Source organism: Phyllobates terribilis, unplaced genomic scaffold (genome assembly GCF_046119375.1).
Source record: "Phyllobates terribilis strain yellow unplaced genomic scaffold, ASM4611937v1 Scaffold_2__4_contigs__length_985480577, whole genome shotgun sequence".
In the NCBI taxonomy this organism is placed as follows: Eukaryota; Metazoa; Chordata; class Amphibia; order Anura; family Dendrobatidae; genus Phyllobates; species Phyllobates terribilis.
This window is the reverse complement of record NW_027362762.1, coordinates 962,250,134-962,275,207: the sequence shown is the minus strand read 5'-3', so window position 1 is coordinate 962,275,207 and position 25,074 is coordinate 962,250,134. Positions and strand designations below refer to the sequence as shown.

Sequence of the window (25,074 nt, the reverse complement as noted above, 5' to 3'; positions counted from 1 at the left end):
CAGCAGAATAGTGAGTGCAGCACTGGAGTATAATACAGGATGTAACTCAGGATCAGTACAGGATCAGTAATGTAATGTATGTACACAGTGACTGCACCAGCAGAATAGTGAGTGCAGCACTGGAGTATAATACAGGATGTAACTCAGGGTCAGTAATGTAATGTATGTACACAGTGACTGCACCAGCAGAATAGTGAGCGCAGCTCTGGAATATAATACAGGATGTAACTCAGGATCAGTAATATAATGTATGTATACAGTGACTGCACCAGCAGAATAGTGAGTGCAGCTCTGGAGTATAATACAGGAGGTAACTCAGGATCAGTAATGTAATGTATGTACACAGTGACTGCACCAGCAGAATAGTGAGCGCAGCTCTGGAGTATAATACAGGATGTAACTCAGGATCAGTAATGTAATGTATGTACACAGTGACTGCACCAGCAGAATAGTGAGTGCAGCTCTGGAGTATAATACAGGGTGTAACTCAGGATCAGTAATGTAATGTATGTACACAGTGACTGCACCAGCAGAATAGTGAGTGCAGCTCTGGAGAATAATACAGGATGTAACTCAGGATCAGTAATGTAATGTATGTACACAGTGACTGCACCAGCAGAATAGTGAATACAGCTCTGGAGAATAATACAGGATGTAACTCAGGATCAGTAATGTAATGTATGTACACAGTGACTACACCAGCAGAATAATGAGTGCAGCACTGGAGTATAATACAGGATGTAACTCAGGATCAGTAATGTAATGTATGTACACAGTGACTGCACCAGCAGAATAGTGAGTGCAGCTCTGGAGTATAATACAGGAAGTAACTCAGGATCAGTAATGTAATGTATGTACACAGTGACTGCACCAGCAGAATAGTGAGTGCAGCTCTGGAGTATAATACAGGGTGTAACTCAGGATCAGTAATGTAATGTATGTACACAGTGACTGCACCAGCAGAATAGTGAGTGCAGCACTGGAGTATAATACAGGATGTAACTCAGGATCAGTAATGTAATGTATGTACACAGTGACTGCACCAGCAGAATAGTGAGTGCAGCTCTGGGGTATAATACAGGATGTAACTCAGGATCAGTAATGTAATGTATGTACACAATGACTGCACCAGCAGAATAGTGAGTGCAGCTCTGGGGTATAATACAGGATGTAACTCAGGATAAGTAATGTAATGTATGTACACAGTGACTGCACCAGCAGAATAGTGAGTGCAGCTCTGGAGTATAATACAGGAGGTATCTCAGGATCAGTAATGTAATGTATGTACACAGTGACTGCACCAGCAGAATAGTGACTGCAGCTCTGGTGTATAATACAGGATGTAACTCAGGGTCAGTAATGTAAAGTATGTACACAGTGACTGCACCAGCAGAATAGTGAGTGCAGCTCTGGAGTATAATACAGGATGTAACTCAGGATCAGTAATGTAATGTATGTACACAATGACTGCACCAGCAGAGTAGTGAGTGCAGCTATGGAGTATAATACAGGATGTAACTCAGGATCAGTAATGTATGTACACAGTGACTGCACCAGCAGAATAGTGAGTGCAGCTCTGGTGTATAATACAGGATGTAACTCAGGATCAGTAATGTAATGTATGTACACAGTGATAGCACCAGCAGAATAGTGAGTGCAGCTCTGGGGTATAATACATGATGTAACTCAGGATCAGTAATGTAATGTATGTACACAGTGACTGCACCAGCAGAATAGTGAGTGCAGCTCTGGAGTATAATACAGGATGTAACTCAGGATCAGTACAGGATCAGTAATGTAATGTATGTACACAGTGACTGCACCAGCAAAATAGTGAGTGCAGCTCTGGAGAATAGTACAGAATGTAACTCAGGATCAGTAATGTAATGTATGTACATAGTGACTGCACCAGCAGAATAGTGAGTGCAGCTCTGGAGTATAATACAGGATGTAACTCGGGATCAGTAATGTAATGTATGTACACAGTGACTGCACCAGCACAATAGTGAGTGCAGCACTGGAGAATAATACAGGATGTAACTCAAGATCAGTAATGTTATGTATGTACACAGTGACTGCACCAGCAGAATAGTGAGTGCAGCTCTGGAGTATAATACAGGATGTAACTCAGGATCAGTAATGTAATGTATGTATACAGTGACTGCAACAGCAGAATAGTGAGCGCAGCTCTGGAGTATAATACAGGATGTAACTCAGGATCAGTAATGTAATGTATGTACACAGTGACTGCACCAGCAGAATAGCGAGTGCAGCTCTGGAGTATAATACAGGGTGTAACTCAGGATCAGTAATGTAATGTATGTACACAGTGACTGCACCAGCAGAATAGTGAGTGCAGCTCTGGAGTATAATACAGGATGTAACTCAGGATCAGTAATGTAATGTATGTACACAGTGACTGCACCAGCAGAATAGTGAGTGCAGCTCTGGTGTATAATACAGGATGTAACTCAGGATCAGTAATGTAATGTATGTACAGAGTGACTGCACCAGCAGAATAGTGAGTGCAGCTCTGGAGTAAAATACAGGATGTAACTCAGGATCAGTAATGTAATGTATGTACACAGTGACTGCACCAGCAGAATAGTGAGTGCAGCTCTGGGGTATAATACAGGATGTAACTCAGGATCCGTAATGTAATGTATGTACACAGTGACTGCACCAGCAGAATAGTGAGTGCAGCTCTGGAGTATAATACAGGATGTAACTCAGGATCAGTAATGTAATGTATGTACACAGTGACTGCACCAGCAGAATAGTGAGTGCAGCTCTGGAGTATAATACAGGACGTAACTCAGGATCAGTAATGTAATGTATGTACACAGTGACTGCACCAGCAGAATAGTGAGTGCAGCTCTGGGGTATAATACAGGATGTAACTCAGGATCCGTAATGTAATGTATGTACACAGTGACTGCACCAGCAGAATAGTGAGTGCAGCTCTGGAGTATAATACAGGATGTAACTCAGGATCAGTAATGTAATGTATGTACACAGTGACTACACCAGCAGAATAGTGAGTGCAGCTCTGGAGTATAATACAGGATGTAACTCAGGATCAGTAATGTAATGTATGTACACAGTGACTGCACCAGCAGAATAGTGAGTGGAGCTCTGGGGTATAATACAGGATGTAACTCAGGATCAGTAATGTAATGTATGTACACAGTGACTGCACCAGCAGAATAGTGAGTGCAGCTCTGGAGTATAATACAGGATGTAACTCAGGATCAGTAATGTAATGTATGTACACAGTGACTACACCAGCAAAATAGTGAGTGCAGCTCTGGAGTATAATACTGGATGTAACTCAGGATTCGTAATGTAATGTATGTACACAGTGACTGCACCAGCAGAATAGTGAGTGCAGCTCTGGAGTATAATACAGGATGTAACTCAGGATCAGTAATGTAATGTATGTACACAGTGACTGCACCAGCAGAAAAGTGAGTGCAGCTCTGGAGTATAATATACAGGATGTAACTCAGGATCAGTAATGTAATGTATGTACACAGTGACTGCACCAGCAGAATAGTGAGTGCAGCTCTGGAGAATAATACAGGATGTAACTTAGGATCAGTACAGGATCAGTAATGTAATGTATGTACACAGTGACTGCACCAGCAGAATAGTGAATACAGCTCTGGAGAATAATACAGGATGTAACTCAGGATCAGTAATGTAATGTATGTACACAGTGACTACACCAGCAGAATAATGAGTGCAGCACTGGAGTATAATACAGGATGTAACTCAGGATCAGTACAGGATCAGTAATGTAATGTATGTACACAGTGACTGCACCAGCAGAATAGTGAGTGCAGCTCTGGAGTATAATACAGGATGTAACTCAGGATCAGTAATGTAATGTATGTACACAATGACTGCACCAGCAGAGTAGTGAGTGCAGCTATGGAGTATAATACAGGATGTAACTCAGGATCAGTAATGTATGTACACATTGACTGCACCAGCAGAATAGTGAGTGCAGCTCTGGTGTATAATACAGGATGTAACTCAGGATCAGTAATGTAATGTATGTACACAGTGATAGCACCAGCAGAATAATGAGTGCAGCACTGGAGTATAATACAGGATGTAACTCAGGATCAGTAATGTAATGTATGTACACAGTGACTGCACCAGCAGAATAGTGAGTGCAGCACTGGAGTATAATACAGGATGTAACTCAGGATCAGTAATGTAATGTATGTACACAGTGACTGCACCAGCAGAATAGTGAGTGCAGCTCTGGGGTATAATACAGGATGTAACTCAGGATCAGCAATGTAATGTATGTATACAATGACTGCACCAGCAGAATAGTGAGTGCAGCTCTGGGGTATAATACAGGATGTAACTCAGGATAAGTAAAGTAATGTATGTACACAGTGACTGCACCAGCAGAATAGTGACTGCAGCTCTGGTGTATAATACAGGATGTAACTCAGGGTCAGTAATGTAATGTATGTACACAGTGACTGCACCAGCAGAATAGTGAGTGCAGCTCTGGGGTATAATACAGGATGTAACTCAGGATCAGTAATGTAATGTATGTACACAGTGACTGCACGAGCAGAATAGTGAGTGCGGCTCCGGAGCATAATACAGGATGTAACTCAGGATCAGTAATGTAATGTATGTACACAGTGACTGCACCAGCAGAATAGTGAGTGCAGCTCTGGAGTATAATACAGGATGTAACTCAGGATCAGTAATGTAATGTATGTACACAGTGACTGCACCAGCAGAATAGTGACTGCAGCTCTGGTGTATAATACAGGATGTAACTCAGGGTCAGTAATGTAATGTATGTACACAGTGACTGCACCAGCAGAATAGTGAGAGCAGCTCTGGGGTATAATACAGGATGTAACTCAGGATCAGTAATGTAATGTATGTACACAGTGACTGCTCCAGCAGAATAGTGAGTGCAGCTCTGGAGTATAATACAGGATGTAACTCAGGATCAGTACAGGATCAGTAATGTAATGTATGTACACAATGACTGCACCAGCAGAATAGTGAGTGCAGCACTGGAGTATAATACAGGATGTAACTCAGGATCAGTACAGGATCAGTAATGTAATGTATGTACACAGTGACTGCACCAGCAGAATAGTGAGTGCAGCACTGGAGTATAATACAGGATGTAACTCAGGGTCAGTAATGTAATGTATGTACACAGTGACTGCACCAGCAGAATAGTGAGCGCAGCTCTGGAATATAATACAGGATGTAACTCAGGATCAGTAATATAATGTATGTATACAGTGACTGCACCAGCAGAATAGTGAGTGCAGCTCTGGAGTATAATACAGGAGGTAACTCAGGATCAGTAATGTAATGTATGTACACAGTGACTGCACCAGCAGAATAGTGAGCGCAGCTCTGGAGTATAATACAGGATGTAACTCAGGATCAGTAATGTAATGTATGTACACAGTGACTGCACCAGCAGAATAGTGAGTGCAGCTCTGGAGTATAATACAGGGTGTAACTCAGGATCAGTAATGTAATGTATGTACACAGTGACTGCACCAGCAGAATAGTGAGTGCAGCTCTGGAGAATAATACAGGATGTAACTCAGGATCAGTAATGTAATGTATGTACACAGTGACTGCACCAGCAGAATAGTGAATACAGCTCTGGAGAATAATACAGGATGTAACTCAGGATCAGTAATGTAATGTATGTACACAGTGACTACACCAGCAGAATAATGAGTGCAGCACTGGAGTATAATACAGGATGTAACTCAGGATCAGTAATGTAATGTATGTACACAGTGACTGCACCAGCAGAATAGTGAGTGCAGCTCTGGAGTATAATACAGGAAGTAACTCAGGATCAGTAATGTAATGTATGTACACAGTGACTGCACCAGCAGAATAGTGAGTGCAGCTCTGGAGTATAATACAGGGTGTAACTCAGGATCAGTAATGTAATGTATGTACACAGTGACTGCACCAGCAGAATAGTGAGTGCAGCACTGGAGTATAATACAGGATGTAACTCAGGATCAGTAATGTAATGTATGTACACAGTGACTGCACCAGCAGAATAGTGAGTGCAGCTCTGGGGTATAATACAGGATGTAACTCAGGATCAGTAATGTAATGTATGTACACAATGACTGCACCAACAGAATAGTGAGTGCAGCTCTGGGGTATAATACAGGATGTAACTCAGGATAAGTAATGTAATGTATGTACACAGTGACTGCACCAGCAGAATAGTGAGTGCAGCTCTGGAGTATAATACAGGAGGTATCTCAGGATCAGTAATGTAATGTATGTACACAGTGACTGCACCAGCAGAATAGTGACTGCAGCTCTGGTGTATAATACAGGATGTAACTCAGGGTCAGTAATGTAAAGTATGTACACAGTGACTGCACCAGCAGAATAGTGAGTGCAGCTCTGGAGTATAATACAGGATGTAACTCAGGATCAGTAATGTAATGTATGTACACAATGACTGCACCAGCAGAGTAGTGAGTGCAGCTATGGAGTATAATACAGGATGTAACTCAGGATCAGTAATGTATGTACACAGTGACTGCACCAGCAGAATAGTGAGTGCAGCTCTGGTGTATAATACAGGATGTAACTCAGGATCAGTAATGTAATGTATGTACACAGTGATAGCACCAGCAGAATAGTGAGTGCAGCTCTGGGGTATAATACATGATGTAACTCAGGATCAGTAATGTAATGTATGTACACAGTGACTGCACCAGCAGAATAGTGAGTGCAGCTCTGGAGTATAATACAGGATGTAACTCAGGATCAGTACAGGATCAGTAATGTAATGTATGTACACAGTGACTGCACCAGCAAAATAGTGAGTGCAGCTCTGGAGAATAGTACAGAATGTAACTCAGGATCAGTAATGTAATGTATGTACATAGTGACTGCACCAGCAGAATAGTGAGTGCAGCTCTGGAGTATAATACAGGATGTAACTCGGGATCAGTAATGTAATGTATGTACACAGTGACTGCACCAGCACAATAGTGAGTGCAGCACTGGAGAATAATACAGGATGTAACTCAAGATCAGTAATGTTATGTATGTACACAGTGACTGCACCAGCAGAATAGTGAGTGCAGCTCTGGAGTATAATACAGGATGTAACTCAGGATCAGTAATGTAATGTATGTATACAGTGACTGCAACAGCAGAATAGTGAGCGCAGCTCTGGAGTATAATACAGGATGTAACTCAGGATCAGTAATGTAATGTATGTACACAGTGACTGCACCAGCAGAATAGCGAGTGCAGCTCTGGAGTATAATACAGGGTGTAACTCAGGATCAGTAATGTAATGTATGTACACAGTGACTGCACCAGCAGAATAGTGAGTGCAGCTCTGGAGTATAATACAGGATGTAACTCAGGATCAGTAATGTAATGTATGTACACAGTGACTGCACCAGCAGAATAGTGAGTGCAGCTCTGGTGTATAATACAGGATGTAACTCAGGATCAGTAATGTAATGTATGTACAGAGTGACTGCACCAGCAGAATAGTGAGTGCAGCTCTGGAGTAAAATACAGGATGTAACTCAGGATCAGTAATGTAATGTATGTACACAGTGACTGCACCAGCAGAATAGTGAGTGCAGCTCTGGGGTATAATACAGGATGTAACTCAGGATCCGTAATGTAATGTATGTACACAGTGACTGCACCAGCAGAATAGTGAGTGCAGCTCTGGAGTATAATACAGGATGTAACTCAGGATCAGTAATGTAATGTATGTACACAGTGACTGCACCAGCAGAATAGTGAGTGCAGCTCTGGAGTATAATACAGGACGTAACTCAGGATCAGTAATGTAATGTATGTACACAGTGACTGCACCAGCAGAATAGTGAGTGCAGCTCTGGGGTATAATACAGGATGTAACTCAGGATCCGTAATGTAATGTATGTACACAGTGACTGCACCAGCAGAATAGTGAGTGCAGCTCTGGAGTATAATACAGGATGTAACTCAGGATCAGTAATGTAATGTATGTACACAGTGACTGCACCAGCAGAATAGTGAGTGCAGCTCTGGAGTATAATACAGGATGTAACTCAGGATCAGTAATGTAATGTATGTACACAGTGACTGCACCAGCAGAATAGTGAGTGGAGCTCTGGGGTATAATACAGGATGTAACTCAGGATCAGTAATGTAATGTATGTACACAGTGACTGCACCAGCAGAATAGTGAGTGCAGCTCTGGAGTATAATACAGGATGTAACTCAGGATCAGTAATGTAATGTATGTACACAGTGACTGCACCAGCAGAAAAGTGAGTGCAGCTCTGGAGTATAATATACAGGATGTAACTCAGGATCAGTAATGTAATGTATGTACACAGTGACTGCACCAGCAGAATAGTGAGTGCAGCTCTGGAGAATAATACAGGATGTAACTTAGGATCAGTACAGGATCAGTAATGTAATGTATGTACACAGTGACTGCACCAGCAGAATAGTGAATACAGCTCTGGAGAATAATACAGGATGTAACTCAGGATCAGTAATGTAATGTATGTACACAGTGACTACACCAGCAAAATAGTGAGTGCAGCTCTGGAGTATAATACTGGATGTAACTCAGGATTCGTAATGTAATGTATGTACACAGTGACTGCACCAGCAGAATAGTGAGTGCAGCTCTGGAGTATAATACAGGATGTAACTCAGGATCAGTAATGTAATGTATGTACACAGTGACTGCACCAGCAGAAAAGTGAGTGCAGCTCTGGAGTATAATATACAGGATGTAACTCAGGATCAGTAATGTAATGTATGTACACAGTGACTGCACCAGCAGAATAGTGAGTGCAGCTCTGGAGAATAATACAGGATGTAACTTAGGATCAGTACAGGATCAGTAATGTAATGTATGTACACAGTGACTGCACCAGCAGAATAGTGAATACAGCTCTGGAGAATAATACAGGATGTAACTCAGGATCAGTAATGTAATGTATGTACACAGTGACTACACCAGCAGAATAATGAGTGCAGCACTGGAGTATAATACAGGATGTAACTCAGGATCAGTACAGGATCAGTAATGTAATGTATGTACACAGTGACTGCACCAGCAGAATAGTGAGTGCAGCACTGGAGTATAATACAGGATGTAACTCCGGATCAGTAATGTAATGTGTGTACACAGTGACTGCACCAGCAGAATAGTGAGTGCAGCTCTGGAGTATAATACAGGATGTAACTCAGGATCAGTAATGTAATGTATGTACACAGTGACTGCACCAGCAGAATAGTGAGTGCAGCTCTGGAGTATAATACAGGGTGTAACTCAGGATCAGTAATGTAATGTATGTACACAGTGACTGCACCAGCAGAATAGTGAGTGCAGCACTGGAGTATAATACAGGATGTAACTCAGGGTCAGTAATGTAAAGTATGTACACAGTGACTGCACCAGCAGAATAGTGAGTGCAGCTCTGGAGTATAATACAGGATGTAACTCAGGATCAGTAATGTAATGTATGTACACAATGACTGCACCAGCAGAGTAGTGAGTGCAGCTATGGAGTATAATACAGGATGTAACTCAGGATCAGTAATGTATGTACACATTGACTGCACCAGCAGAATAGTGAGTGCAGCTCTGGTGTATAATACAGGATGTAACTCAGGATCAGTAATGTAATGTATGTACACAGTGATAGCACCAGCAGAATAGTGAGTGCAGCTCTGGGGTATAATACATGATGTAACTCAGGATCAGTAATGTAATGTATGTACACAGTGACTGCACCAGCAGAATAGTGAGTGCAGCTCTGGAGTATAATACAGGATGTAACTCAGGATCAGTACAGGATCAGTAATGTAATGTATGTACACAGTGACTGCACCAGCAGAATAGTGAGTGCAGCTCTGGAGAATAGTACAGAATGTAACTCAGGATCAGTAATGTAATGTATGTACATAGTGACTGCACCAGCAGAATAGTGAGTGCAGCTCTGGAGTATAATACAGGATGTAACTCGGGATCAGTAATGTAATGTATGTACACAGTGACTGCACCAGCACAATAGTGAGTGCAGCACTGGAGAATAATACAGGATGTAACTCAAGATCAGTAATGTTATGTATGTACACAGTGACTGCACCAGCAGAATAGTGAGTGCAGCTCTGGAGTATAATACAGGATGTAACTCAGGATCAGTAATGTAATGTATGTACCCAGTGACTGCACCAGCAGAGTAGCGAGTGCAGCTCTGGAGTATAATACAGGGTGTACCTCAGGATCAGTAATGTAATGTATGTACACAGTGACTGCACCAGCAGAATAGTGAGTGCAGCTCTGGAGTATAATACAGGATGTAACTCAGGATCAGTAATGTAATGTATGTACACAGTGACTGCACCAGCAGAATAGTGAGTGCAGCTCTGGTGTATAATACAGGATGTAACTCAGGATCAGTAATGTAATGTATGTACAGAGTGACTGCACCAGCAGAATAGTGAGTGCAGCACTGGAGTAAAATACAGGATGTAACTCAGGATCAGTAATGTAATGTATGTACACAGTGACTGCACCAGCAGAATAGTGAGTGCAGCTCTGGGGTATAATACAGGATGTAACTCAGGATCCGTAATGTAATGTATGTACACAGTGACTGCACCAGCAGAATAGTGAGTGCAGCTCTGGAGTATAATACAGGATGTAACTCAGGATCAGTAATGTAATGTATGTACACAGTGACTGCACCAGCAGAATAGTGAGTGCAGCTCTGGAGTATAATACAGGACGTAACTCAGGATCAGTAATGTAATGTATGTACACAGTGACTGCACCAGCAGAATAGTGAGTGCAGCTCTGGGGTATAATACAGGATGTAACTCAGGATCCGTAATGTAATGTATGTACACAGTGACTGCACCAGCAGAATAGTGAGTGCAGCTCTGGAGTATAATACAGGATGTAACTCAGGATCAGTAATGTAATGTATGTACACAGTGACTGCACCAGCAGAATAGTGAGTGCAGCTCTGGAGTATAATACAGGATGTAACTCAGGATCAGTAATGTAATGTATGTACACAGTGACTGCACCAGCAGAATAGTGAGTGGAGCTCTGGGGTATAATACAGGATGTAACTCAGGATCAGTAATGTAATGTATGTACACAGTGACACCACCAGCAGAATAGTGAGTGCAGCTCTGGAGTATAATACAGGATGTAACTCAGGATCAGTAATGTAATGTATGTACACAGTGACTACACCAGCAAAATAGTGAGTGCAGCTCTGGAGTATAATACTGGATGTAACTCAGGATTCGTAATGTAATGTATGTACACAGTGACTGCACCAGCAGAATAGTGAGTGCAGCTCTGGAGTATAATACAGGATGTAACTCAGGATCAGTAATGTAATGTATGTACACAGTGACTGCACCAGCAGAAAAGTGAGTGCAGCTCTGGAGTATAATATACAGGATGTAACTCAGGATCAGTAATGTAATGTATGTACACAGTGACTGCACCAGCAGAATAGTGAGTGCAGCTCTGGAGTATAATACAGGATGTAACTCAGGATCAGTACAGGATCAGTAATGTAATGTATGTACACAGTGACTGCACCAGCAGAATAGTGAATACAGCTCTGGAGAATAATACAGGATGTAACTCAGGGTCAGTAATGTAATGTATGTATACATTGACTCCATGAGCAGAATCAGAAACATATCTAGTCTGTATCTTTTTAACCCCTAAGTGACCGGACCAATTTTTTACAAATCTAACCAGTGTCACTTTATGAAGTAATAACTCTGGAATGCTTCAACATATCCCATTGATTTTGAGATTGTTTTTTTTTTGTGACACATGATACTTTATAATAATGGTAAATTTAGGTTGATATGTTTTGCGTTTATTTACAAAAATGTTTTAAAAATTGCAATTTTCAAACTTTGAAGTGACTAGCCCTTTAATCCCACTAGTCAGACAACACAACAACATTAATAAATAACCTTTCCCTCACGTCTGCTTTACATCAGCGCCATTTGTAAAATCTTGTTTTATTTTGTTAGCATTTTAGAAGGTTCAAAAAATGTAGCAGTAATTTTTCATTTTTTCAAGGAAATGTAAAAAAAAACTTATTTTTATAGTAGCCTGTTCAGTTTTGAAGTGACTTTGGGCGCACTATATGTAGTAAAGCATCCAAAAGTGATACCATTTTAAAAACCGCACCCCTCAACGTATTTAAAGTTGCTTTCAGGTAGTTCATTAACCCTTTCTGCTTCTTTCCAGGAAGTAATGGAAAGTGACATGACAAGAAGGAAAAAGTTTATTTTTACAACCTAAACTTTGATAACTTCTGTACAGCCGGCAGACTCTAAGAAGCTGTTATTTGGCCATGAACTGCCACGGCAAACATCAGGACCACACGATCAAGATCTCAAAGTGCCGATGGGGTTGAAGAGGAAACCCCCCCCCCCACACTCTGTTAACTATTTAGATTCCATAGTCACTATTGACAGCAGCTTGTAAGGGGTTAATCGTCCATGGTCGATGCCAACACTGATGGTGGCTGATGAAGCAAGTTATCAGCTATAGCGAACAGGTGACAGGTACGGGATTGTCATCTGTCGGGGAACGCTAGTCTCTTATATCTCAGCTCAGTAAAAAGACGGGAATTTGGGGAAAAAAAAGAGAACCTGGAGGAAAAATGCAAGAAAAGTAAGATTTGCATATAAACTCCAGGTGGATGTTGCCCTTGGTGAGATTTGTACCCAGGACCGAGGATGCTGTAAGTCCATAGTGCTGACCATTGAGACATCATACAGCTAGGATGGGGGGGGGGGGGCTCCAGAAACCCCTCAATCCCATAACAATAGAGCAGCATTTTTTTGTGTAGGTTTTGGGGGGCAGAATTATCAATAATAAATTAAGATCTGCTACATTTTTATGTCTGACGTCATCGCAATGTCTTAGCACATCTCTGTCATGGGGGGGGGGCTGCAATAAAACGCTTAATTAGTCTAGTTAATTAGAAAGAAGCCTGGTTAACCTGTACTTGACTGCATGAAAGTGAGACTGTCCCAAAATAAAAGCTCCTCTGCAGATGTGGCTATAGGAACGGAGATGTCTCTGGTTAACCTGTCACTTAATGGGCGAGATGTGGTGTTTACCAGCCGTCCCCATTGTTCTGTGCGCTGTACATTGCAATGAGCAATATTCCCAGTAAGGATGTTACTCGCATCTTCTCCTCCTTCCTGTCAAGACCTGTTGGAGAACTGTTAATCCTTGAGAAAGAAAAGCCGCTAATTATCACCTTCTGCAAAAACTACTGAAATAGAAATACTAGTTCTGTGTAAACTTGACATTTCGGAGGGTAGAGGAAACAGACGGGAGACAAAAGTGCGGATTTAAGACTTCACGGCGGCATTTACAGTGCGGTCACCAGTGAGGAGACGTAAAGGACGCAGAGAAGACACAACAATGGGTGCAATAAGGGTCTGCAGAAGAGGATGGAAAAGGGGGCAAAAAACTAATCGGAAGCACAAAAAAGAAGGCAGTGGAGAAAACTATAGGTGCTCGTGTGGCGCCCCTGAGGGTTCGGTCGCCACAGAGGTATTACATCTCATCCAGAGGTGTGGTATCTCACTCTCAGGTAAGGAAGGAGTACGGCTCAGGACCCTAACACCTGCAATCACTACACCACATTTCTGGGGGACAGGCCGAGATTGCTCCTACGGGAGAGCACAGTCCCTGGTCCCTGGCTGGAGTGGGGGGAACCACCTAGAAAGGGGGAACCATGTAGTGGATGGGGTGGAGGAAGTAGATCCTGGGAGCACTTGAAAGGAAGCTGTATAAAATAGGGAACCATCTTAGATCAGGGTTCAGACAGTCAGAAGAGGAAAGTGACAGTAGCAGAGGCTCTGCATGAGCTCTGCTCCAGAGGCGGGCCTGGACTGTGAGGCCCAAGTCAGAGAAGAGAAGAGAGGGAGCAGGAAAGGCTCCAGGAGTAGAAGAGAAGGGATCCTAGGGGTACGGGGCAGTGCTGGAGGCCACCCGTACGCCCAAATCTACAAGACAGTGGAAGGATCAAACCGCTGAGGGGACCGGCCCCTTAACTAGCATGGATACTTTAAGTCCATCTAGCAACCGGAGGTGGCTGTACTTTCAGGGTGCAGTTGCCCACTACCGTAGTTAACAATCGCCGAAAAGGTGGCCACATAGGGCCCAGGGGACTGCAGGTCGCCCGTCAAGACCCGAGGCCACCGGCTTGGGACACTGACTGTGAGGCGCAGGGCAGGAGGGTGAGAGCCAGCGCAGGAAGATGGCTGACGAAGGCACATAGAAAGGGGTCCTGTTAAGTGCTCTGGAAATACCTGAGGGTGGACTGAACCCCACTCTGAGTAAGTGCAGAACGACGTGGGAAGTTATGATCTGCAGTTATAACTTGGAAAGCAACAACTATGAGTAAAGACCCCGGGACTGCACTATACTGACTCTGTGGTTATTACTGACACCCTGCACAACCACCATCATCCAAACACACTGCCCTGAAGCTAAGTCTTCCTGTGGGGAGTTATACCACCCTTGCTGCAAAACCACCAGCTTCAGAGGACTGTTCCGCAGCGGCGGTCTCCATTGGCCGCACTCCACAGGTGGTGTAGTCGGACATGATATCACCTACATATATATATTACCCTTGGATTGACCGCCCTGGGTCACGGACCGGGTCACCGCCACAGTGACTACAACCCCCAGCATCTACCGGCCCGGCACCGGGTACCCCACGGCCCAGGGGGAGCGTCACTAGTACGTCAGCACTGATCTGGGGAAAGTGAGGAGGAATGAGAATAAATTAAGTAAGTAACTAGTGAATTAGACAGAGAGCTGTATTCCTCGGGTGAGAAAGCAAGGGACATCACCAGCAGAGATGGCACAACATCGTGCAAAGATTATCAACGTGAGCGGATAAAAGTCAAATTATCAATCTGGAGGCAACCTGCTAATGTTCACTGGTCACCATCGAATCTCCTCCAGAAAAGTAGCAGCCGCTCCTATAATGGAAGCAATATGTCAATATATGGAACGCACAGGCTCCGGGCATCTCACAAGGAGCTGGAGATCTATGATAATATACTTGATCATATATAGGCTCCGGGCATCTCACAAGGAGCTGAAGATCTATGATAATATACTTGATCATATATAGGCTCCGGGCATCTCACAAGGAGCTGGAGATCTATGATAATATACTTGATCATATATAGGCTCCGGGCATCTCACAAGGAGCTGGAGATCTATGATAATATACTTGATCATATATAGGCTCCGGGCATCTCACAAGGAGCTGGAGATCTATGATAATATACTTGATCATATATAGGCTCCGGGCATCTCACAAGGAGCTGGAGATCTATGATAATATACTTGATCATATATAGGCTCCGGGCATCTCACAAGGAGCTGAAGATCTATGATAATATACTTGATCATATATAGGCTCCGGGCATCTCACAAGGAGCTGGAGATCTATGATAATATACTTGATCATATATACCCCCTGCTTATACATGTGCTAATCATAAAATTATTTTAGTTGAGCATAACTCTTCTTGAGCATTTCTCCTCTTCCTCCTATCAAGTCAAAGGGACCAATAGTGAAGGACAGAGACAACCCGAACAACTCCAAAAAAAGGAATTTATTATGCTTAAAGAATATTGCATTACAACTTAATGTTGTACAGGATACTTCGGTCTCTCAGCCTCGGATGAAGCCATTCCAGGCGAAACTTGAGTTGGGCAAACTACTCACCCAATTCTCTTTTTAATCTATGTAAGGCACAGGCTCCGGGCATCTCACGAGGAACTTGAGATCTATGATAATATACTGGATCATATATACTCCCTGGTTATACATGTGTTAATCACAGAAGTATCTTAGCTGAGTGTAACTTTTCTTAGGCATGTTTCCTCTTCCTGTGATGTAGTCGAAGGGAACGAGACCAATAGTGAAGGACTGAGTCAACCAAACAACTCCACACAAGGAATTTATTATATTTAAAGAATATTGCATTAAAACATTTTGTTGTACAGGATACTCCTGTCTCTCAGCCCCGGATGAAGCCATTCCAGGCGAAACTCGAGTTGGGCAAACTCTTCACACAATTGCCTTTTTATACCCAAATGGAGATTTTCATAAGATTTTCATGACTTATTGTTTAAATCAGGTTTTTGTGTTACTTATATTTTTGGCAATGTTTTTTTGTTATTACAATTTATCTAAAAAAATATATATTAATCTTCATTTTTTCACACTTGTCACTGGGGCTGTTTTAGACATTCCATCTAATTCCTTCTCTATTGAATGAGCCTGAATCATAATACACCTAATACATACGTAAAACAAGACACTAATACAGGATCTTCCCTTCGTTAAAAAAGTCATGTGGTGAGAAGAACCAATCAGACTCCAGAGGAGTCAAGAGGAGTCAAGAGGAGTCATTCATTCACTCACAGAAGACAGTTGATTCATGAACATGGACACTCAGCTGTCATGGGAAGAGTGTGTCGCCTAATCTGCCCCTGCCATCCCCATGCATCTGCACACCTAACGCACTTAAATGTGGACTATAATTTCAGCAAACTTTGCAAAAATCAAAGAAAATAAAAGAAACTTTGTAAGAAATCTTATCAGAAAAATTTGATTCTTTATCCACTTATGAGCCACATCTTCCCCTTGCCTGTGCTTCCTGAGCTCCTCATTTACTCATAGATTATCTATGCTCAACACAAGATGGCCTGTCAGCACCATGAGTAGTCAGGCTACCCCTCCTCTTATACTCTAAAGCAGAGTAAGAAAAAAATAGCAGTGGTAGACACAGAAAGATCATGCTGAGATTTCTAACAAGTCTTTCACCTCACCAGCTGCACTCACATCTACACGGCTCAGCACTGCTGTACATAGTTCAGTGCTGCTGTCCATGCTGCTAAACCTTCTGAACGTGTACTAGATAGAGACAGGAGAGCAGGAATCCCTCATGTCTGTGTGTGTGCGGTGTACGGGAGAAATGAAAGCATCTCGTCTCCACCCACCAGCTCAGAGACAACTGAAAATCAGAAATAGAGCCTGCAGAGGGGGGAAAATTTGTGAAAAGTGCAGAATACAAGTCATATAATAGCAAGAAATAGTGTTATTCCTCATGTGTACACATGACAGCTTATTCTGAAAAGTTACTTGAAAGTGTAGTTTCTATTTAATAGAGGTGCCAGTAGCAGGTAGATCGCACTGGATACAAGAAAATCAAACCCCTACAGAATCAGTGTGATGCTAAGAACGAGGAGGGGCGTACAATAAAACCGCAACACTGTCGTACCCAATGTATAGACTCATACCATTGTGAATGACTAAAACAATCTATAATCAGATGAAAGGTGTCCAGTTTTTGCTCTTATTTTCTTCCCGCTGATCCAATGAGTATTACATTTCTTTTTAATTCTCTGTACGTTTCTGGAGATCTGGAGAAATTTTTTGGGGGGTTTTACCCAGAGGACGGTGCTCACAGGATCCTCGGGGGCAAGACTTTTGGCTGCTTTGTATTATTATCCTGTGAAACCCCCAGCCCCAACCATAAAAAATCAGCACTTAATAAAAAGGCCCATATCTCTACAACTGTATGGAGGAATTTGAAAAAAAAAACAAAAAACAAAAGCCATTTTAGATCTAATACATACCCCTGCCATGTATTGCCGGGCATTATGAGCAGCCTGAAGATACGCCCCCGAGGATCCTGGAAGCTACGGCCATTTGGTAAAAATGATAAAACTCAGGACTAAATAAAAAAAGGCCCTCATGTCTGAAACTATAGAGCGGATTAAAAATAAACGCAGAATACTCAAGAGAGCAGCGGAATAAAATAAGAGCAAAACCTGGAGACTTCTGACCGGGTGACTCGCCCTCTTTAATCAATACAGGACATAGTTCTATAACAATGTTATTATGACAAAGTCTCCAATATAAGAATCCAGAAACTTTCCTTCATAATTTCCCTAGATAAAGTTCATCTTTGGTCATTTTGTTGCTTGGAGCAATGAATTGTAACGAGGAGGGGGATAAGAGAAAAGTGGCAGCGAGTGTTTGATTCCACTGCAGCGCCACCGCAGGACAAATAAAGTATTACACCTAACATCAAATGACTGTGTGTTATACATAGAACTGTCGGGTCCTCCAGGGAGAGAAGCTTTTAGCACACTCTGTCTTATAAAAGGGTCTGAAGGGGGGGACGAGACCCCGTTATTAATTCAGAACTTCCTAATAAGATGGGGTTCAACTATATTCACTTTATTGCATTTTTTTATTACCATTAAATTGCTATAATGAGCGGATTCATAAATTAGGCCTACCAAGCCGTACCCCAATTGTAAAGAAACAAGAAAACTTGACTTTTTATTGGAGATGATGGACCACATTTTGGCCACCATAGCCCCAATTTATTTGTCTCATTTTGTGTCTTTTTTTTTTTGCCCCCAATTATCCTACTTGTGCCCTTTTTTTTGCCCCCAATTATCCTACTTGTGCCTTTTTTTTGCCCCCAATTATCCTACTTGTGCCTTTTTTTTGCCCCCAATTATCCTACTTGTGCCTTTTTTTTTGCCCCCAATTATCCTACTTGTGCCTTTTGATTAAGTCTATTTTCCATGTATTCCCTTGTTTTTTTTCCCTTTCTCCTCCTCTTTATAGGTGGAGTTTTGCATTTCCGGATGTTTTCAGCTGATTCTTTATTTGCAAAATAAAATTTGGTGCAAGTTCACTCCGATACCTCCCCCACCCCTCAAAGTCATTTTATGCAGGTAAAGTAAAAGTCCCATTTTTGAGCAAAAAAAAGTTTCATAAATGGCAAGAAAAAAAAAGTGTAGTTTTTCACTTTGCACAAAATTCATGAACCGCGTTTGCGCCATTTTGATGAATTTTGGGGCAGCGAATACAGTAAGACAAAAAAAAAGAGGCAAATGATGAATCGGGGGCCCAAAGCTGACTAGCTACCTCTGATTTCCTAGAGTATATAGAATAGATATCATCCAGACCCCGCGAAAACATCCCTACATATTGGACTGGAGTAGGGTGGGCACTGGCTATAAAAGCGCTGACTACATGGGGTAACACGCTGATTTACGGGCTATTTGCTCGCAGTTTCCAGGTTGGCATTGGCAACGACGGCATCTCTGCACATAAAAAAAACTAGATGTGCTGCTTCATTTCACCCATCAATTTAGATAAAAGGAGGATACGGCTGCCAAGAGACCCCCTCCTGCCCCTCTGTAACGCGGCGGTAATGGCATATTAGGTTTAGGAGAGGATCTGAGCTCTGTCTATTAAACGCAATCTACATTTTCCAGAGACTAAACATAATCCCGCTTGCTAAACTCCGGCGCATCCTTAAAAGGCTCCAGCAAGGTGCAATGAAAATGCTGCGCTCTTTTCTGCTTTGCGTGAATGTAAAACAGCTAATAATAATCATGCCCTGAATAGATAATGAATCTTGTCCGTTTACTGCACTTTCCCCGTGATTAAATGCCTCCGGGGACGCAGGGAGCATGCTCATTTTAATTTGAGAATCTGCCACCAGATATATTCATCTTACAATTATAGGTTGTACTAATAGGTAATCAGGACCGTCTCCAAACAGAATCATCTCTGTGCATTGTGATATCCAGGGACAGACACACGGCGGACCCTCACCCCACCCCCCCCCCCCCCCCAACGAAATGTCACAACCCCACCTAAGACACATCCCTGCACGAGAGCGAAGGGTTAATAATATCCCTCCCGACGGTGTTTATATTCTGGATTCGGACCAAAGTAAAGAACAACCTGTCTCCTTCTAAAATGTATTAATATTAATGTCTGCATTCAGAAACACCAAGTGCAAATAAATTATTTCCACGGCCTTCTCCACTCTGCTCTCCATTATTTTATTTTTTTTATTATTCATTTTTTTTATTCCTTTCAAGGAATAGGGATTTTTACCTGAAACCTAAAAAAAAAAGCAACAAAGTATCCGGAGGCGCAGAATGTGACCATACCGACGTGCAGCGTCGTCCTAAACGGCGCACAAATATTTCATTGTCTTATTACATCAAAGAGTCTAAAAGAAAACAAAATAACAGTCATGAAAAGAAAGATGTCAGATCCAGAGCCGGCATTCGGGAAAGGCGGACGGTGGAGCCGGCGCTGGAAGGTGCAGATCAGGCGGATGGGGGGGGGGGCCTCCACCTTCACCAATATCACCGGGGGACGTCAGCTGCCACCGGCCGAGAAATAGAAAGCGGGTGCAGAAAATCACAGGGAGCGACCAAACCCAAGTATCTGATCACCTACCAACCAAAAAGAATTCTGCCGCTCACAGACCTGTTAGTTTCTCTTTAAGAAGTCCTCCTACTCTGCACTCATTACCTGTATAAATTGCACCTGTTTGAACTCGTTACCTGTATAAAAGACTCCTGTCCAAACAATCAATCACACTCCAACCTCTCCACCATGGCCAAGACCAAAGAGCTGTCTAAGGACACCAGGGACAAAATTGTAGACCTGCACAAGGCTGGGATGGGCTACAGGACAATAGGCAAGCAGCTTGGTGAGAAGGCAACAACTGTTGGCATGATTATTAGAAAATGGAAGAAACACAAGATGACTGTCAATCTTCCTCGGTCTGGGGCTCCATACAAGATCTCGCCTCGTGGGGTAAGGATGATTCTAAGAAAGGTCAGCAATCAGCCCAGAACTACATGGTAGGGAGCGGAAACTCAAGTTTTTTCCAGTGACAGCCCCAAAACCTGATAGATCTGGAGAAGATCTGTATGGAGGAGGGGGCCAAAATCCCTGCTGCAGTGTGTGCAAACCTGGTCAAGATCTGTATGGAGGAGGGGGCCAAAATCCCTGCTGCAGTGTGTGCAAACCTGGTCAAGATCTACAGGAAACGTCTGACCTCTGTAACTGCAAACAAAGGTTTCTGGACCAAATAGTAAGTTCTGTTTTTCTATTGTATCAAATATTTATTTCATGCAATAAAATGCAAATTGATTATGTAAAAATCCTACAATGTGATCTTCTGGATTTTATTTTTAGATTCTGTCTCTCACAGGTGAAGTGACCGACGATAAAAATTACAGACCTCTCCATTCTATGTAGGTGGGAAAACCTGCAAAATCAGCAGCGTATCAAATACTTATTTTCCTCACTGTAGATATTAAATAGGTAGATAATAGATAGATGATAGATAATAGATAGATGATAGATAATAGATAGATAATATATAATAGATGATAGATAGATGATAGAGAATAGATAGATGATAGATAGATAGATAGATAATAGATAGATAATAGATAGATGATAGATAGATGATAGATAGATAGATGATAGATAGATGATAGATAGATAATAGATAATAGATAATAGATAGATGATAGATACTAGATAATAGATAGATAATAGATAGATAGATAATAGATAGATGATAGATAATAGATAGATGATAGATAATAGAGATAGATAATAGATAGATAATAGATAGATGATAGAGAATAGATAGATGATAGATAGATAATAGATAGATGATAGATAGATAATAGATAGATAATAGATAGATGATAGATAGATGATAGATAATAGATAGATAATAGATAGATAATAGATGATAGATAATAGATGATAGATAATAGATAGATGATAGATAGATAATAGATAGATGATAGATAGATGATAGATAGATAATAGATAGATGATAGATAGATAATAGATAGATAATAGATAGATGATAGATAGATGATAGATAATAGATAGATGATAGATAATAGATAGATAATAGATAGATAATAGATAGATAATAGATGATAGATAATAGATGATAGATAATAGATAGATAATAGATAGATAATAGATAGATGATAGATAGATGATAGATAGATAATAGATAGATGATAGATAGATGATAGATAATAGATAGATAGATAATAGATAGATAATAGATAGATAATAGATAGATAGATAATAGATAGATAATAGATGATAGATAATAGATGATAGATAATAGATGATAGATAATAGATAGATGATAGATAGATAATAGATAGATGATAGATAATAGATAATAGATAGATAATAGATGATAGATAATAGATGAGAGATAATAGATAGATAGATAATAGATAGATAGAGAATAGATAGATAATAGATGATAGATAATAGATAGATAATAGATGATAGATAATAGATGATAGATAATAGATAGATGATAGATAGATGATAGATAATAGATAGGTAATAGATAGATAGATGATAGATAGATGATAGATGATAGATAGATAGATGATAGATAGATAATAGATAGATGATAGATAATAGATAGATGATAGATAATAGATAGATAATAGATAGATGATAGATAGATAATAGATAGATAGATGATAGATAATAGATAGATGATAGATAATACATAGATGATAGATAATAGATAGATGATAGATAGATGATAGATAATAGATAGATAATAGATAGATAGATAATAGATAGATAATAGATGATAGATAATAGATGATAGATAATAGATGATAGATAATAGATAGATGATAGATAGATAATAGATAGATGATAGATAGATGATAGATAGATAATAGATAGATGATAGATAATAGATAATAGATAGATAATAGATGATAGATAATAGATGAGAGATAATAGATAGATAGATAATAGATAGATAGAGAATAGATAGATAATAGATGATAGATAATAGATAGATAATAGATGATAGATAATAGATGATAGATAATAGATAGATGATAGATAGATGATAGATAATAGATAGGTAATAGATAGATAGATGATAGATAGATGATAGATGATAGATAGATAGATGATAGATAGATAATAGATAGATGATAGATAATAGATAGATAATAGATAGATGATAGATAGATAATAGATAGATAGATGATAGATAATAGATAGATGATAGATAATAGATAGATGATAGATAATACATAGATGATAGATAATAGATAGATGATAGATAATAGATAGATAATAGATAGATGATAGATAATAGATGATATATAGACAGCTGTCCCGGCACGCAGATGATTGCCATGAGTGCCCTGGGCCGCTGACATTGCTGGGGAAGCCGCTGTTGCTGGACATTCAATTGCAGGCAATATGATACATAACTGGACTGAATCCTTTGGAGAAGGAGAGGATCCCCCAAGTAATCTCTAAGACATGAAGCTCTGATGGCTGCAGGATCATGTAAGTCTCTCTGCTGATCGCTACTTCTTGGCAGCCGGTATTTATAGAGCAGCAGTATAAAGCATGGAGGTGGAGCACAGCAAAAAGCCCCGCCTCTAAAAGGAGCGAAGGAGGAGCCCAGACAACCGCCGACTCCAACAGACAGTGCAGCCGAGATGAGCACAGCTGGGATGGCAATGTGCAGAGCGGAGTACCCAATAAAAAAGGCAAGAAACTATTAAGTGCAAATTTTCTACACTGTAAGGTGATGACACAACTTCCATTTTCTTCGCCTACACAAAATAATGTGTGGAAATGCGTCATAATCCGAACAATGTGAACTATCACCGAGGACGGGGCTCCTGCGCTCCACCGCTGCATCCATGTTTTGTGGCACATCCTCCAGCAGTCCTATAGACAATGAATGGAGCAGAAGTGCAGAGGCTCGGCGCTGCACAGGGGGCTGGTCTCAGGATCGCTGGGGGTCCCAGCAGTGTCAGTGATCAGCAAAGATAGATGACAACTTCTTAACTTGGGAAACCTCTTTAAGAACCAGTCCTGGCTACTTGCAGATACAAAAAGTTTCAGTATTGTAGCAAATAAAGCAAAATAAATAGAAATAAATGATAACTATTGATAGGCACTATAGAGGAAGAAGGGTCTTACCGGTGGCTCGCCGAGGGTCCCAAGCTGCAGCAGCAGAAACTTCTATTGCTCCTTATTCTTGCTGTAAAGAAGAGAGGAGACGTAGATTTAGTGCCGAGCTCTCATAGTGACTCCTCAATGACTAGATATGGATTTGGGTGTGGGAAAAGTCTCATGTATACATATCAACATATATTCATCCGGCAGCCCCAAACAAAAAGCTGCCGGCAGGTGATGTCAACAAGAGATGTGGCCGGCGAGCGCTGCCAGCGCAGACAGGAGGGGGGCGCTCTGTGATCTCCGGGAGACTTATCATTTATTATGTGCCACTATTAAATCTTTCAGCAAGGCGAGAGAGCGAGAGATGTGTCCAGGTGTCTGAGCGAAGACCTTCACACAGCGGCGAGATCACAGCCCCCGACTACAAGGACTCGTTACTAATGGAGCAAGGACCCCAATCTGAGAGTTGTGAGACGCAAGACAAGATGGAAAAGGCAGAGGGGACGGGGAGGAAATCACCAGACCGACAAAGTATGCATCTATGGAAAAACTCTGACCATCCGGCAGAGATAAAGCCAAAACTATTAGGAGTAGGCTCAGAAAGAGTAGCATACGTAAAGAGCGTCTGTCTGCTCCTGTAAAGCCACTGATTGTAGCAGTGTAATTTATACAATAGACTCATAACTTTGACCATTGTATATACGGACCTATAGCTGTAATATACCACATATATACAGCGCACATACATAGAGCACACATATATATACAGGACACACCTTCTCATTTAAAGATTTTTCTGTATTTTCTTGACTATGAAAATTGTACATTCACACTGAAGACATCAAAACTATGAATTACCACATGTGGAATTATATACTTAACAAAAAAGTGTGAAACAACTGAAAATATGTCTTATATTCTAGGTTCTTCAGAGTAGCCACCTTTTGCTTTGATGACTGCTTTGCACACTATTGGCATTACACACAGAGCGATCTATTATATAGAGTCATTACACACAGAGGGATCTATTATATAGTCATTACACACAGAGGGATCTATTATATAGAGTCATTACACACAGAGGGATCTATTATATAGAGTCATTACACACAGAGGGATCTATTATATA

The 25,074-nt window shown here is 41.1% G+C and overlaps 1 protein-coding gene across 8 annotated transcripts in view; it reads right to left on the bottom strand.

Moving 5' to 3' along the window:
- Window positions 1–25,074, bottom strand: part of ZBTB20 (zinc finger and BTB domain containing 20) — a 1,152,793-nt gene that overhangs the window by 818,548 nt on the left and 309,171 nt on the right. For all 8 annotated transcript variants that reach the window (XR_012305514.1, XM_073668598.1, XM_073668593.1 and 5 more), the window contains exon 2: window positions 23,967–24,027. The gene's annotated coding sequence lies outside the window, so the exon portion shown is untranslated. The remainder of the gene's footprint in view (window positions 1–23,966; window positions 24,028–25,074) is intronic.